General features: G+C 41.8%; 1 protein-coding gene across 1 annotated transcript in view; it reads left to right on the top strand.

Moving 5' to 3' along the window:
- Positions 1–13,221, top strand: part of kars1 (lysyl-tRNA synthetase 1) — a 531,769-nt gene that overhangs the window by 25,262 nt on the left and 493,286 nt on the right. The window lies entirely within an intron of this gene.

Genomic DNA, 13,221 nt, shown 5'->3' with positions numbered 1-13,221 from the left:
TAGATGGGCTGATCAGTGGCAAATAGAATTTAATCTGGATAATTGTGAGGTGATGCACTTGGACAGGACAAACAAAGGGAATACACGATGAATGGTAGGACCCTGGGAAGTACCAAGGATCAGAGGGATCTTGGTGCGCATGTCCACTGGTCCCTTAAGGCAGCAGGACAGGTAGATAAGGTGGTTAAGAAGGCATATGGGATACTTGCATTTATTAGTCAAGGCAGAGAATATATAAACAGGGAGATTATGCTGGAACTGTATAAAACGCTGGTTAGGCTACAGCTAAAGTATTGCGTGCAGTTCTGAAATCCACATTATAGGAAGGATGTGATTGCGCTAGAGAGAGTGCAGAGGAGATTTACCAGGGTGTTGCCTGGGCTGGAGAGTTTTAGTTATGAGGAGAGATTGGATAGGCTGGGCTTATTTTCCCTGGAGCAGAGGAGATTGAGGGGGGAACATGATTGAGCTGTACTAAGTTATGAGAGGCATAGATAGGATAGACAGGAAGGAACTTTTCCCCTTGGTGGAGGGATCCATAACCAGGGGGCATAGATTTAAGGTAAGGAGCAGGAGGTTTAGAGGGAATATGAGGAAGAATTTTTTTACCCAGAGGGTGGTGGGAATCTGGAACTCACTGCCTGAAAGGGTGGTAGAGGCAGAAATCCTCATGACATTGAAGAGGTATTTGAATGTGCACTTGTGATGCCATGGCATACAAGGCTATGGGGTTAATGTTGGAAAATGGGATTAGAATAGTTAGGTACTTGTTTGACCAGCGCAGACTCGATGGGCCAAAGGGGCTTTTCCTGTATTGAGGACCTTGCAAATAGCAAGGTCCGCCAAACAGAAAATGAATGACCAGTCCATCTGATAATCTGGTAATATGGATTCAGAGAAGAATGTTACTCAGGACACTGGGAGAATTGATACTTTTCTTCAATATGGATCTTTCATATTCACCAGTTAATTAATATAGGTCTCTGGTGGTGTACTGATTAGCATGTTGGTGTAATATTCCTTTGTGCAGTTTATTAACTATGCAAAAGAAGCTATATAAAAGTGTAAACTGTGCAGTTTATTAACTATGCAAAATAATCTATGTAAAAGTGTTAAACTGTACATTACCAGAGGGAATTGAATACTTCAGTGAGTTTACACCTATACCTATCATCAACATAAATTCACTTTTAAAAGCAGAGATAAGAAAAAAGAGCAAGTGTTGTAAACCTTACTTAAAAGAAAATGCTGGAAATGTATAACAGGTCCATTCTGAACTGAGTTCCAACGTCTACATCCAAGGAGTTATTATTTTTCTCACATTGCTGACAGACCTGTTGTGTAATTTAATATGAAAACCATTGGAAAACTAGACACAAACTAGATGTGAACATTCTGCTTCCCCATGAAACAGTAGTGGATATTGAGCATTAATTAGGAAAAGAATATGCAGGGTTACAAGTAGAAGGCAGGGGTAGTGGGACGAGGTGAATTGCTCAGTCCGAGAGAATATTGCAACCAGTTGAGGAAGGTGCAGTGGTAATTTTTTCACATGTCTCTTGGTGTTTGTAAATAGTGTAGTCAGTACTCAGCCTCTCGAAATTCCAAGTTTCATGCAGTTTGATGTTAAATAGTTGAATACGCTCTGAAAACTGATCAACTAAGGAATTTATAAAGGAAGCTCTGAGGTAATCGTTTCTATAAGTTCTTGCGGCAATGAGTTTAACAGATTAGTGAGTGGTACCTCACAACAATGAAACAAAGATTTTTTTAAACCATTATCAACTAACATCTGACATCAGATCCCGGAGTTATGTCTCTGGCAATAGAATGGAAAATGTGCTTCAGTGAATGTCCTTGGCCATTGTGATTGATAAACTTCCTGCAAGTTAAAAAAGGACAAACAGAAATCTCAACAAAATGCCAAAAACAAAACTGTATAGATACATACTTGTCTGTGATAAAATACCAAATAGCTTTTAAAATATTGCATTGTGTGAATATGGTTGTTTTAATGAGCAAAGTAACTCCTATCACAGAATCTCACAGTGCAGAAGAGGCCCTTCGGCCCATCGAGTCTGCACCGACACGTGAGAAACACCTGACCTACCTACCTAATCCCATTTACCAGTACTTGGCCCATAGTCTTGAATGTTATGACGTGCCAAGTGCTCATCCAGGTACTTTTTAAGGGATGTGAGGTATCCCTCCCAGGCAGCGCATTCCAGACCGTCACCACCCTCTGGGTAAAAAAGTTTTTCCTCACATCCCCCCTAAACCTCCTGCCCCTCACCTTGAACTTATGGCCCCTCGTGACTGACCCTTCAACTAAGGCTCCCTATCCACCCTGTCCATGCCCCTCATATTCTTGTACACCTCGATCAGGTCGCCCCTCAGTCTTCTCTGCTCCAATGAAAACAACCCAAGTCTATCCAACCTCTCTTCACAACTTAAAAGTTTCATCCCAGGCAACATCCTGGTGAATCTCCTCTGCACTCCCTCCAGTGCAATCACATCCTTCCTATAATGTGGTGACCAGAACTGCACACAGTACTCCAGCTGTGGCCTCACCAAGGTTCTATACAACTCCAACATGACCTCCCTACTATTGTAATCTATGCCTCGATTGATAAAGGCAAGTGTCCCATATGCCTTTTTCACCACCCCACTAACATGCCCCTCCGCCTTCATAGATCTGTGGACACACACGCCAAGGTCCCTTTGTTCCTCAGAACTTCCTAGTGTCATGCCGTTCATTGAATACTTCCTTGTAAAATTACTCCTTCCAAAGTCACCTCACACTTTTCAGGGTTAAATTCCATCTGCCACTTATCTGCCCATTTGACCATCCCGTCTATATCTTCCTGTAGCCCAAGACACTCAACCTCACTGTTAACCACCCGGCCAATCTTTGTGTCATCCGCAAACTTACTAATCCTACCCCCCACATAGTCATCTATGTCGTTTATATAAATGACAAATAATAGGGGACCCAGCGCAGATCCCTGTGGTACACCACTGGACACTGGCTTCCAGTCACTTAAGCATCCTTCTGTCATCACCCTCTGTCCCCTACAACTAAGCCAATTTTGAATCCACCTTATCAAATTACTCTGTATCCCATGTGTATTTGCCTTCTTTATATGTCTCCCATGTGGGGCCTTGTCAAAGGCTTTGCTGAAATCCAAATAGACTACATCAACTGCACTGCCCTCATCTACACACCTGGTCACCTCAAAAAATTCAATCAAATTTGTTAGGCATGACCTCCCTCTGACAAAGCCATGCTGACTATCCCTGATCAAACCTTGCCTCTCCAAGTGGAGATAGATTCTCTCCTTCAGAATTTTCTCCAATAGTTTCCCTAACACTGACATGAGACTCACTGGCCTGTGGTTCCCTGGATTATCTCTACAACGCTTCTTAAATAGCGGAACCACATTAGCTGTTCTCCACTCCTCTGGCACCTCCCCCGTGGCCAGAGAGGAATTAAAAATTTGGGTCAGAGTCCCTGCGATCTCGTCCCTTGCCTCCCTCAGCAGTCTGGGACACAAATCATCTAGACCTGGAGATTTGTCCACTTTTAAGCCTGCCAACACCTCCAATACCTTGTCACTCCCTATATCAATTTGCTTAAGAACCTCGCAGTATCTCTCCCCGAGTTCGATACCTTCATCCTCTAGCAATGTCATCTGGATCCACCCATAGATTGCCCCCTTGGTCCCTTATGGGCCCTACTCTTTCCCTGGTTATCCTCTTCCCATTGATATACTTACAGAATATTTTGGGATTTTCCCTACTTTTACCAGCCAGAGCTCTCTCATATCCCCTCTTTGCTCTCCTAATTGCTTTCTTAAGCTCCACCCTGCACTTTCTGTACTCCACTAATACCTCTGCTGATTTGTTTCCCTTGTACCTGCTAAAAGCCTCTCTTTTCCTTCTCATCGTAACCTGAATATCTGTGGTCATCCATGGTTCTCTGGGCTTGTTACTCCTTCCTAACACCCTAGAGGGAACATGTTGAGCCTGTACCCTCCCCATTTCCTTTTTGAACGCCCCTCCCCCCACTGCTCCTCTGTAGATTTCCCCACAAGTAGCTGTTCCCAGTCTACCTTGGCCAGATCCTGCCTTGTTTTACTAAAATCCACTCTCCCCCAATCCAAAACATTTTTTTGCAACTTGTCTATTTCTTTGTCCATAACAAACTTAAACTGTATCATGTTGTGGTCGCTATCACTAAAATGCTCCCCCACCAAGACCTCAGCCACCTGTCCGGCTTCATTCCCCAGAATTAGGTCCAGCACTGCGCCGTCCTTTGTTGGACCCTCTACATATTGACCTAAAAGGTTCTCCTGTACACATTTCAAGAAATCCACTCCAACCAAGCCCTTAACACTATGTCTATCCCAATTAATGTTGGGAAAGTTGAAATCACCTAATATAATTACCCTATTGTTATTGTTTTTATACACCTCCGCAAACTGTGCACATTTTGCTCCTCAATTTCCCGCTGACTATCTGGGGACTTATAATAAACATCTAACAATGTGGCTGCCCCTTTTTTATTCCTAAGCTCTACCCACAAAGCTTCATTCGATGCCCCCTCCAAGATATCATCTCTCCTTACTGCAGTAACTGACCCCTTAACTAATAATGCAATGCCTCCTCCTCTTTTACCCCCTCCCCTGTCTCGCCTGAAGATTCTATATCGTGGAATGTTGAGCTGCCAATCCTGCCCCTCCTTCAACCACGTCTGAGTGATGTCTACAATATCACAATTCCACGTGTCAATCCTCACCCTTAACTCATCCGTTTTACCTGTAATATTCCTGGCATTAAAGTAGAGGCCATCCAGCCTTGCCTTACTCCCTTGAAACTTAATGCAGCTGTACTCCCTCTGACTTGATTGTTTTACTGTATTATGATGTGTCCCTATTCTGCTAACATTCTGTGAAAATCTAAATCTTTCCTTTTTCCAGCCTTCTCAGCTGAATGAGGTGATTAAAATTGAGAAATATTTCCATGAACATAAATTGCTCTCTAGCACTTTTCCAATATTCACTAAATAATGTAATACTAAGGGATAAGTAATTAAAAATTAGTTAGCAAGAAAAGAGAACAACTGTGCAAATTATGTGTTTTACATTTTTATAACTTAAAAAATGAAAACTGGAAAACTGAGAGCAAAATTACGCCAATCTCCCAGATCTCTGAAGATCTAGTTGCAGACTGGTATAAGTAATGCCTTGCAATATTGTTACTACTTGCATTCTCGACCTGGTGTTGATAAATGCAGGAAGAGACTAAAGAATCAGAAGTAAATGGGGCAGGTAAATACCTCATTAATAACAGACTATCAACATCCTGGGGATTACCATTGACCAGAAACTGAACTGGACCAGCCATATAAATACTGTGGCTACAAGAGCAGGTCAGAGGCTGGGAATCCTGCAGCAGATAACTCACCTCCTGACTCCCCAAAGCCTGTCCACCATCTACAAGGCACAGGTCAGGAGTGTGATGGAATACTCTCCACTTGCCTGGATGAATGCAGTTCCAACAACACTCAAGAAGCTTGACACCATCTAGGACAAAGCAGCCCACTTGATTGGCACTCCACCCACAAATATTCACTCCCTCCACCACCAATGGACAGTGTGTACCATCTACAAGATGCTCTTCAGGAACTCACCAAAGCTTCTTACACAGCACTTTCCAAACACATGACCACTGCCATCTAGAAGGACAAGGTCAGCAGGCACATGAGAACACCACCACCTGCAAGTTCCCCTCCAAGCCACTCACCACCCTGACTTGAAAATATATTGCCGTTCCTTCACTGTCGTTGGGTCAAAATCCTGGAACTCCTCCCCTAACAGCACTGTGGGTGTACCTACACCACACAGACTGCAGTGGTTGAAGAAGACAGCTCACCACCACTTTCTCAAGGGGAATTAGGAATGGGCAATTGATGCTAGCCGAATCAGCGATGCCGACATCCCATGAATGAATTTTTAAAATGCAATAATTAACAAAAACATATATAAGACAATAGTCCTTCTGTTATGAAGATAGATTGGAGAAGTTGGGACTGTTTTCCTTCGAGAAGAGAAGGTTGAGAGGAGATTTGATACAGCTATTCCAACTCATGACAGAGTAGATAGGGAGAAACTGTTCCTACTCGTGAAAGAATCGAGAACTGGAGGACATAGATTTAAAGTAATTGGTAAAAAAAGCAAAAGCGACACAAGGAAAAACTTTTTCTTACAGTGAGTGGTTGGGGTCTGGAGTGCACTGTCTGAGAGTGTGTTGGAGTGTTATGACCACAGCAGTTGTTAATTGCTAAGCAAACCAAAACTGTTCCCACTCGTGAAAGAATCGAGAACTGGAGGACATAGATTTAAAGTAATTGGTAAAAAAAGCAAAAGCGACACAAGGAAAAACTTTTTCCTACAGCGAGTGGTTAGGGTCTGGAGTGCACTGTCTGAGAGTGTGGTGGAGTGTTATGACCACAGCAGATGTTAATTGCTAAGCAAACCAAATCCCAGAGGGAAACTTGGCTTACAGGCCATAGCCTTTTTTGTATTCTGAAAATGAGAAGAAAACAGCAAACAAGAAGTCCAGTAACACTCTTTGGATTTAAAAAATTAAAAGTTTTATTAACAAGAAGGAAAGAAAACTTAAGCACACAAGATTACAGTTACACAGTTAAAATTAGTCATACAAAACATTCCCCCAAAAGACTCCCTACTTGGTCAGACCCACAAGTAAACACCTTCTAGGCAACACTCCTTTATAGACGTTTAACTATAAAAATCTAGTAATATTACCCAAGACAAACTGCTATAGCTTTAATAAAGGCATGCCACACAACCTTTTAAACTCTCTTACACTCTGCTGTGGAAATCCAAGACTTCAGACAGGACTGCTTTTTGCTGCCCAAGGCTTTTCTGGCTTGACTGGATTCAAATGACATCTTTCTCCCAGCCCAGAGCTGTTTCCAGGAGCTCTTCCTCACACAGCCAACAGCCAACCCCTAAGCTCTCCACAGTACCTCTAAAATACCTTTTCTCCCCTTTCATCTCAGGTTCAATTGTTCTCACACCTCTTTGAACTCAAATTCTTCCAAATATAAAATCGTTCATGTTTCTATTTTGTCTGTTTTTGGGTCAATAAAATGTAATATACCCTCTTCTATTTACCTTTTGAACTCCTGTAAGAGTGTTTCTTGCCACCTCTGACTTCCCTTTGATATTCAAATGAACTCTCAACTTATCTAAAAATGCAAGTGTTAGATACAACCCATTTACTTGTACCTCAATATCTCATTACAAATGCACTCCTAACCCTTCTATCCTTTCATGTCTTAACCTCCCAAACAATGTGTCTCTGGTGACCCAGCTTAATCAAATCGTTTACACACGCGCACAGCCTTCTTCACAGAATAACACAATATTCCCCAAAAATATTTTAAAAAATAACATCTATTCTCACATGGAGGCAGGTTCAATCAAAACATTCAAAAGGGAGTTAGACTGTTAGCTAAAAAAGAGGAATGTGCAGGGTTACGGGAAGAAGGCAGGGAAATGGCACTGGGTGAATTGATCATTCAGAGAGCCAGTGCAGACACAACAGGCCGAAAGGCCTCCTTCTGCGCTGTAACAATTCTGCGATTCTATGGTTCTACGTGGCTCTTTCATACACACAAATACAATCTTCATATGGTGAACAGTTCAAACACCAAGAGATGCAAATTAAAAAATCCGAAAGTTAATAGCAAGACTGGAAGGCGAGAAAATTTTTCTTATAGATCCTAGGGATGTGGAGTGAGATCATTCAGGAGAAGGACAAAGATAAATGGATTTTTGCACAATTGAAAATTCTTTTGTTCTTATATTAAACTGTTCAGTTATCTTATTTGTTGGCTCTGTTGCCAGAATGCAATTGTGATGGTTGCTTTTAACTATATTTTCACAACAAAGTATGTCCAATGTAAAAAAATCATTAGATTATGCAGACCTTAGATGCAACTTTCTCTGCAATATTCTGTAATTACTTTTCATGCTTATTAAAGCATTTTATTTCCATTCCATCCTTAAGATTAAGGCTGCCCTGTCACTGAACACACTGAAGATATGTGTGTGTTCTGCCCAAAGGCAGGTCCTTGGTTCAGTGCCTGCTGATGTTTCATTTTGAGCTGTTTTCTTGGCACCTTTTGTCAGTGGTAGTTTGCCATTGCCTTCTACTCTCAGGGACAGGGCAAGGAGGCAGGTCCCAAGTCTACCAAAGCAGGAGTGGGGAATTGAATCCATGCTGTTAATATTATCCTGAACTGTATGCAAGTCATCTAGACAACTAAGCTAACCAGTCCCAGTCACAAGATAACATATTTATGCATGAAGAAGGCCATTCAGTCGATCTTAATACCAGTACATCTATTCGTTGCACTGAGTTTCAGTATCAGTTGTGCCTCAGTTGGTAGTACTCATACCTCTGAGTCCCACTGTTGTGGGTTCAAGTCCCAATCCAGGACTTGCGTACTAAAGTCAAGGTCAACATTTCACTACAGTGCAGTATTGGGGGAATGCTGCACTGCTAGAGGTGCTACCTTTTGGCTGAGACGTTAAACTGAGGTCTTGTCTGCCCTCTCAGGTAGATGAAAAAGATCCCATGGCACTGTTTTGAAGAAAAGCACGGGAATTATCCCCAGTGTTCTGCTCAATTTTTATCCCTCAATCAATGTAACGAAAAAAGATTATCTGATCACTATCACATTGCTGTGTGTGGGAGCTTGGCTGCCATGTTTTCTACAATAGTGATAATACTTCAATCCTACAATTACAATAGTGATAATATTTCAAAAGTACTTAATTGGTTGTAAAGCTTTGAGACATCTGGTGGCCATGAAAGGTGCTATATAAATGAAAGTCTTTTTTTTAAATGATTCCAAGTTTTTCACCTCCTTCACTCTGTCCAGAAATCTGCCCGAGTGTTGATCACTCTCTACATCAAGAAAAACCTCAACACCATATTTAAACTTGTTAGCTTGATTCCATGTTCCCTTGTCCAACTTCCATTGTTTAATTTAAAGTAGAAATCAAGAGTAACTTTTTCAATACCATTAATCATCTTATATACCTCTCAAATTACTAAGGTCACCATTCAGATGTCTCCTTTCCAGGTTGAAAACAAAGACAACAATTTCAATTTATAGAGCGTATTTAATGTAGACAAATGTCCCAAGCTGCTTCTTCAAGATAAGTGGAAAAGTAAGTTGTGAAATGGATGCAATAAAGACTGCAAAGATATATAGACCAGCTAAGTGATTGGACAAGAAGTTGGCAGATGGAGCCAAATATAAGGAAGTGTGAAATTATCCATGTTGGTAGGTAGAACGGAAAAGCAAAATATTTTTCAAAAGGTGAGTGCCGGGGAAGGAAGCAGCGAGGGAGGCAAGTGGCAATCAGAGAAGTCTGGGAAGGGAAGTGGCAAGCGGGAGGGTTAGGGGAGGTGACAAGCAAAGCAGTAACTTGCTTTAAAAACACGAACATGCTCAGTAACTGTGCTAAAATGAAAATGGAGACATCATGATTCCGGGAACTTCTCTAATTTACCAACTGCGCTAAGACAAAAATGTGCCATTATAATGCAGTTTAAATGGGGGATACCTGTAAATGGAAAGAAAAACATTGTGAGAGATGTAAAATGGGCTGAGACTCACCATCACTCATGCTTCACCCAATGATAAAAGTTAAAATTATCCCCAGAAACTTGGGACAACAGCGGTTAGAAGTCATTTCCTGAAGGTGAAGCAATGTGTTCATATATCTAGCATTTGTTGCCCAATATGCTTGGTTTGCAGAGGGCCAGGTAAGTGCTACTGACGTTCTCCACTTTTAACTGGTAGAATCATAATTTCATGAAACATTGTTCTTCTCTGGCCTTTTATCAGGAGGATGGTAGCAATAAACATTTCATGCTGAGTTTCACTATTCACAATGCTGAGCCTGGTGCCCACCCACTGTGGGCCCAATCCCATGTTTTTCAGTTATCTAAGGATCAACTAATGACTATTCTCCTTGGAATGGAAGTAGACAAGGACTCTTTGGAGTCAAATTAGCTTGAAGGTGGAGCCAACTGATGATGGACAATCAGAAACAAATTTACCGTCTATAGCAGAGTCAATAATCTGACACTTGAATAAAGCAGGTCAGCGGTATTCTAGAGGCAGAATTTTACGTAGCCCTGCCAGTGGGTTTGAAGGCAAGGGGGTGGCCGTAAAATTTGTCAGATGGCCTTCCCACCAGGCTCCCACCTGCCTTGACCTCTCCGCAATTTTACACTGGGACAGGCAAGACCTAGGCCTGCCAGCCCGCCCTTGCTCCAATTGAGGCCCTTAAATGGCCAATTATTGACCACTGATGAGCCATTTCCCACCCAGACTCAATTTTCAGGCAGGCGGGAGGAGTTCAGGGGCAGGGGGGATGCCGGAAAAGTAACCCTGTTCTGTTCTCGGGCGGGAAGGGAGTGGGGGGATGCCTCCAACAGCAGCCTCATTTTAACATGACCCCACCACCACCCAGGTCCTCTCTCGACCCCTGACCTCTCCACCAACACGTCTGCCCAACCCTCTGGGCCTCACCTCCCCACCCCACCCTGAGACCCCCAAAACTTACCTGGTCCTGGAATCCTGGGATTTTGACTTGCAATCCCAGTCATGTCCACTGCAGCTTCTGGCGCTGCAGGGACTAGCAAGCTGCTGGCCAATCAGATTAGCTGGTAGCTCTCTGAGGTGCGACTAGGTGTCAGCTGTGGCTCAGTTCATAGCACCCTCACCTTTGAATCAGAGGGTTGTGGGTTCATGTTCCACTCCTGGAAACCAAGAACTGTGATTGTACTCGAAAGAGTTGCAATCTGTGACTGTTGATTACTCGAAAGAGTTTCCTCCTGAGTTAATGGCAAAAGTCCTGCCTCCAGCCAATTAATGCTTATTGGAGAGTTAAATGGTTGAGGGCAGGCAGTATCAGCAGGGACAAAAACAATTTCCAGCATCTGCAGTTTTTTGCTTTTATGCTAGTATCATCCGGGATGTGTTCTCCGCAAACTCCTCAAATGGCAAGAAGGGAAACCCCGCCATGCTAAAAGTCCTGATTTAGGACATTTTTACTGATTGACCCATAAATGAGGCCGGAATGAAAAGCCCAGTTATTAGAAGCTGATATGCTTCCAACTCTGCTCCAGATAATTCTGCAAGCTATTGCCCTAACCTAGCTGGACATGCAGCAGGAAGTCTAACAGAGCTCTGAGCTCATAGGCAACTTTGATTGGTTAAGCTCCATAAAACCCCATATTCACTCTCAGAATTTCTAAACTGGTGCCCACCTATACTTTCTGGATTTAGATAAATGGGGTGTGCCTTATGCAGAAAGAGTGTGCATTTCATATCAGAAAACAGACATTCCATTCTCATTAACTTGGTTTGGAAGTTCTTATCATGGTAATGTATTTCCGCAATGGTCAGACACTTGGCTGACCAAATAAAATAAAATTAATGCTTGGAAACCTCACGTGCAGCTGGGAAGCCAGACTGATGAAAATTTAGATATCAAGAAGGAAATAAATTTATTCTTTATTCTACAATGCATTCAAACTCCAGTCCACAGCACTTTTAGTAATAATGTTTGGAAGTCTTTTAGCTTAGTACTGCATTTAGCCTTTCATTTTCTGCCAGTAACTGATATCCTTATGAAGTTCACTTATTTTGCTAGTTAAACCTTTCTGCAAAACAGAAAACCGAATAAATTTGCTCTGATGGGATAGCAGTGCACTGAACCAGCAGAAACATCCTAAAGCCTTCTGACGTTTGTGTTGAAATTGAAGATCCAGATTGTTTTTGAGTAAATAAAATTGTGATTCTCTTAACACCATATTAATATTTTCACTGTTGGAACATTTTTAATTTGACTAAAAGGCACCCAGATACATCTGACAAGGAGTCTGCACCCAAAATGTTTGCCCATTCTTTCTTTTTTGCACAAATATTTCCAGCGTTTTCTCTTTTCATTTTGGGTTATTAAGGAGAAAGATGAACTTTCAGATGGAACAGTAGTTAGTGATAGATTAAAGTATAGCTTTGATGTGGATTGTCCAGCAGGAACCATTAAATGGCAATCAAGAGCAGAAACACTAATTGTTTCTTTCTCTTTTTGAGGATTTCAACACTCAAAGCTAATTTTTATAGCCTTGCATCAGTTAACCCAACACATTAGGGATCAAACCTGGAATCTTCTTGGTCTGCATGTTTTGAAGACATGGGTGAAAGAACAACAATTTATATTTATATAGCACTTTTAATGTAATAAAACATCCTAAGAACTTCACAGAGGCATGACAAAACAAAATATGACAATGAGCTACGTGAAGAGATATTTGGGCAAATGACCAAAACCTTGGGCCAAAGAGATAGGTTTTAAGGAGCACCTTAACGAAGGAAAGTGAGGTAGAGCACGAACAGACCCTGGTGGCAGGGACAGTTGTGGAGAGTCTGTTTCGCAGGGTGCAATTGTGTCCAAGCTCAACTGTGCTGAATGCAGATGCTGAACCCCAAGGGCAATCGTAGAGAAGGAAAATGCTAGAGGCGCATCAGCAATTTTGTTAGATATGGATGGATGTGCTGCACACACTCTCCAAATGCATCTCTGTTAAACCTAGAGGCGGACATATTGGAGCCAGGTTGAACTCCCACTCTAAAAATCAATCATATACACCTCCATTTCAACCCCCTCATTCTTCGGAGTTAAAATTACCCCCATCATTTCTCTGACTAGTTTATTTGCTTGTAAGTATTTAATTATGTTCAATAGTATTAAACTCTGAATAAATGAGCTTTTGAGTGTAGTGTCTTACTGCCATTGATCGATCTTGGATAACTAAAAGAAGTTAACATGTTTGAATCAGGGTCATGCTACTCTGGTTGTATTTAGTGACTCAGCTATTGGATGATTCATTCCTGGGATTATTGTTCTCTGAACAGTAACCACTGTGCCCAAGAATGGACAATCTGAATTTCTAGACCTGTTTCCTTATTTAAAGTCACCCAAAAGTTAGACTGATTTTTTTTTATTTCCAAGATGTCCTTTCTTTTAAAAGCAGGTGCTTACTTGGTACAACATAAGGTCCCAATACACTGAACATAAACTGATAAGCTATGAGTTATCTCCA

This window comes from Cetorhinus maximus, chromosome 6 (assembly GCF_964194155.1).
Source record: "Cetorhinus maximus chromosome 6, sCetMax3.hap1.1, whole genome shotgun sequence".
In the NCBI taxonomy this organism is placed as follows: Eukaryota; Metazoa; Chordata; class Chondrichthyes; order Lamniformes; family Cetorhinidae; genus Cetorhinus; species Cetorhinus maximus.
The sequence above is the reverse complement of the archived record's forward strand: the minus strand, read 5'-3'. Positions and strand labels throughout refer to the sequence as shown.